We start from the raw sequence: 5,000 nt of genomic DNA on the forward strand, positions 1-5,000 counted from the left end.
AAGGAGACACCCCAATAACGTATGACGCCCTCAAAACATACCTTCTGCAGCAGTACTCACCGTCGCCAGCCGCCCATATAGCAAAGCTTTTTCATCTCTTTCAAAAACCGTTGGGGGACCAAAGGGCTTCGCTCGCCCTCAAGGAAATGACCAGTATCGCTCACCTGTAACCTGCCACAGACGGCTCTCCTCGTGAGGTGAACCTACTTCGTGCCCTTTGGATACGCCGTTTACCCGAACCTGTCCACACTGCCATACCCGATGTTGATAGTTTACCCATAAAAGACTTGATGACCAAAGCCGACGCCCTTATGGACAGCCACTTCAAGACCTCCATCAACGCTTCCACTTCTGATGAAGAGGACGCCTATTCAACGTCAACCGAAGCTAACGTGAATACCGTAGAACATACACGCCTACCCCGTGACGTGCCAAAGCGGCGACAAAGCCACCCACCACCCACCACTCACTCGCGCCCCAACCAACGACTTCTACAGACAATTACTACCTCCCATCCGCCGCAGTTTTGCTACTACCACAACAGATTCGGGGCAACTGCAAAGAAATGCGCCAAGGATTGTCAGTGGCCAAAAAACGTGTAAGTAGGCCATCACTCGTGGCGGTGGCCTCCCATGTTTCTAATCTTTTCTTTTTACATGATGCAGGAATGATCGTGCGATTTTTGGTAGACACGGGTGCTTGTCGTTCTCTTTTGCCAAGGGAACTCTGCAGGACATGACGTAGTCTGTCTACATCTGCCGACATCCGCTTGGTAGCTGCCAACGGATTTGCGATACCCACCTACGGTTACGAGAACCTCACATTATCGTTTGGAAACGGTAAATTTAATTGGAAGTTTCTTGTTGCTGACGTCACATTGCCAATACTTGGTGCGGATTTCCTCTCTCATTTCCACCTTCTGGTCGATGTCACCCACCGACCATTGGTCAACGCAGACTCGTTCTTGTCGACACATCTTCAACCCACCCCCTCCAACCTTGCTCTCCACATCAGTGCACCCACGGATGCCTATGCCCACCTCCTCACGTCGTACTCGGAAGTTTTCAGTCCAGAACTTCACCAAACGCCCACGGCTCCTGCCGAGCAGGGTATTTATCACCATATCAAGACGTCGGGACCCCCAGTCTTCGCAAAATTCAGACGTCTGGCACCGGAACGATTGCCAGCTGCCAAACAAACGTTCACCAAAATGGAGGAAATGGGCCTTTGCCAAAAGGCCTCCAGCCCATGGTCGTCACCCTTACACATCGTTTTGAAGAAAGACGGCTCCCTCCGTCCGTGCGGGGATTACAGGCACCTGAACATGCAAACAGAACCGGATCGCTACCCCCTCTCAAACATCGCCGACGTGACCCCCTACCTGCACAAAGCGAAGGTTTTCTCTACGCTCGACCTCCTGAAGGGGTATTATCAGGTGCCTAAGAACCCAAAAGACATCCCCAAGACAACCATCACTACTCTGTTTGGTACATACACCTTCAATCACTCCTGTTTTGGCCTTCGTAATGCTGCGGCCACGTTTCAATGTCTCATGGATGGCATCTTAGGTGACCTCCCCTTCTGTGTATGTTATGAGGACGACATACTTGTGTTCTCCTCCTCAAAAGAAGAACACCTCCGTCACCTGCGCATTGTGCTCGACCGCCAGTAACAAAACGGCCTTGTAGTCCGGTACGACAAGTGTACCTTTGGCGCCAACTAAGTGTCGTTCTTAGGGCACCGCATCACTCCTGAAGGAGTCCATCTCCTCCCTGAGAAGGTAGCAGCCGTTCAGGACTTCCCGACGCCCTCGACCGTCAAGGCTCTGCAGGAATTCTTGGGCATGATCAACTATTATCACCGTTTTCTGCCAGCCATTTCCGCCACTCTTGCTCCCCTCTACGCCTCCCTCAAGGGCAAGCCAAAGGACCTGAAGTGGGGTCCCCTTCATGAAGCGGCCTTCTGCAATGCAAAGAAAGCCCTATCAACCGCTGCGGCTCTCACTTTTCCTATCCCACATGCCCCTCTCCTTCTCTCCACTGATGCCAGCGACGTCGCTATTGGTGCAATACTCGAGCAGGTGGTCAACGGCTCGCCCCACCCATTGGCCTTCTTCAGCAGAAAACTGTCCAAGGCAGAATTGGGTTATTCTACCTTCGATCGTGAATTGCTGGTGATGCACTTGGCTGTCCGTCACTTTCGCCATTTCTTAGAAGGTTCGCCCTTCGTCATTCGCACAGACCACATGCCTCTGGTGCATGCCTTCACTCGACAGTCTAACGCCTGGTCCGCCCGTCAACGCCGACATCTCTCTGCCGTGGCTGAATACAATTGCACCCTTCAATACGTCCCTGGGAAAATGAATCCCGTTGCTGATTCCCTGTCAAGAAACACGTTGGCTGCTGTTCAACTGGGATTGGATTACAACGCCTTAGCTTAAGCCCACGACAGAATCCAGAGTATCAAGCATGTAAGATATCCTGCACGTCCCTCCATTGGGAAGACTTTCCCCTCGAAGACTCCAACACCATCCCCCTATGTAACGTCAGTTCTGGTAGACCGCGACCTTGGATTCCTGCTCCCATGCGCCGGCAGGTGTTTGATTTTATTCACAGCCTTTCACTTCCCTCATGCCATTCTACTGCACAGCTGCTGAAGACGAAGTTCATTTGGCACGGCACTTCTAAGGATGCTAAGGATTGGGTCTGCATAAGTAGTTCTTGCCAAACTTCTAAAGTACATCGACACACGGATTCAGGAGTGGGCCCCTTTCCTCAACCTCAGCACCGTTTCGCCCACATCCACGTCGACGTTGTAGGCCCGCTACCCACATCACAAGGACATCATTACCTGTTTACCGTCATCGACCGCCCCACTCGTTCGCCTGAAGCCATTCCCATGGAAACTGCGACGTCCGCCTCATGTACATCTGCCTTACTCTCAGGATGGATTGCAAGATTTGGTATCCCTGAGCATATTACATCTGACAGGGTACCACTTTCACCTCTCAATTGTGGACATCATTAGCGAATCTCCTGGGCATTACCCTACATCAGACAACTGCCTACAATCCTGCTGCCAATGGAATGGTTGAACGTTTTCATCGCACCCTCAAAGCAGCTTTGATGTGCCGCTGCAAGGATTCCAACTGGTTTACTCAGCTTCCATGGGTCCTCTTGAGACTAAGGACCACTCCTAAAGATGCCCTCGACATCTCGGCAGCTGAAATGGTGTATGGTGATCCGTTGGTCATCCCTGCCGAATTTTTTTCCTTCTACAACCTCCTCCGACGATCTCCAGCGCATACCTCACGTCGTGGGAAAATTTACTTCATGCTGCCAGACTTACAAGCTCCCAGCGAAGCATCACATACCGACAGACTTGCACTCTGCAACGCACGTCTTCCTGCGCAACGACATTAGCAATCCACCGCTAATGCCCCCTTACATGGGCCCTTTCCTTGTGTTCCGACGCAGTCCAAAAGTATTCCTACTAAACATTTGTGGCAAAGAAGACTGGGTCTCCATTGATCGTCTAAAACCTGCTTATCTCCTGTCAGATGACCCGCTTACAGCTCACCTCTGTAGATCAGGGCACCCTATTTAACATATACAGTATGTCATTTTTAGGGGGGGATCCATGTACCAACCGTCTGTCACACGATCGTACATAGTAACGACATTTCATTTTGTGTATATATTATTCTTGTATCTGCGCTCTCCCCTCGCACTTAAAAGAACCCGAAATAACATGTATGTTTTTCTCACCATTAACTTTTAACCGATGCGGTGTCGGTTGAACAGGAAATTTCCTGTTGCATTGAACCCTGTTTTTCTCACCGATAATTGTCAACCGGTGCGGTGTCGGTTGAACAAGAAATTTCCTGTTGCATTGAGTTTTTGTATATAAAGGAGAGTGTTCTGCAATAAAGTTACTCAGTTGCTTTCATCTTGTCTTTGAGTTACAACCTTCTCTCGGCTTGTCACAATATATATATATATATATATATATATATATACATATGTGTGTGTGTGTGTGCGGTTGTAGTTTTTGGAGTTCAGTAATATGGGCTTAGTATCTCTCTATTTACAGAACAAGCATACTGACCTATCAATAATTCTTTTGCCCATCATTTGTTCAACAACGACACCTGATGAATATAGTCTCAAGGAAATAAAGTTGGGAGGGTATGTTATCTACAGTATACTTGGAGTTAGGTTAAATGTATACAATAACATCTAATGGCAATTACAGAGTTCTTGGTTTGTGAGCTCACTTGCCATACCTTCTCACAGGTGAGAGACTGGACCCTAACTACCTCTTTAATGCTGGCTAGGCTCTGTCCACACGGACGAGCTTTGCGCGATGAACTTTAATCCAGGTGACGTCAGAAGCGTAGTAGCAGTAAGCCATGTTCGGTATATGTTTTTTCGTTTGATTACCGAAGTAATGTGTTCGTTGGTGGTTAAAGACTGGGGGAGATATCATTGCCTGATGTACGAAGTTATGTTTTTCTCCAGTGCCAATGATATACCTTTTCTGTATCTTCTGCTGAAAAGTTTAAACGGTTATAGGGTTTTATTAGACTCGGTAGGCAACTTTAAATTTGATAGTTGTATAAACAAAACCATTTCAGCATTTGGGATGTGAGGGCTGAGGTTTATAGAGGTTGTGATGCAATAGTTGCAGCTATTTCTAAAATAACTTGGGGCCTCAATATTCATCAAGTTATTGAAGGAGAGGTAGAGTGAAAACCAGCAATTCTCCGCATTAACATAGACGTGAAATGTGGTAAATTAACAAGTCGAAGAACTTGCTTTTCTTAGGACTTCATAGATCTCTCTGCAAGTTTCAGCTATAATTTTACACATATTCTGCTTGGAAATCCTTGTTGCAATTTAAGTTCTGTATAGTTTTATCTTGTTGACAGATAAAGGATGTTACCTGTAATAGGGCTTCAACCAAAGAACACTTGCCTCATAATGCATATCCGTATCCTG

Source organism: Palaemon carinicauda, chromosome 27 (assembly GCF_036898095.1).
Source record: "Palaemon carinicauda isolate YSFRI2023 chromosome 27, ASM3689809v2, whole genome shotgun sequence".
In the NCBI taxonomy this organism is placed as follows: domain Eukaryota; kingdom Metazoa; phylum Arthropoda; class Malacostraca; order Decapoda; family Palaemonidae; genus Palaemon; species Palaemon carinicauda.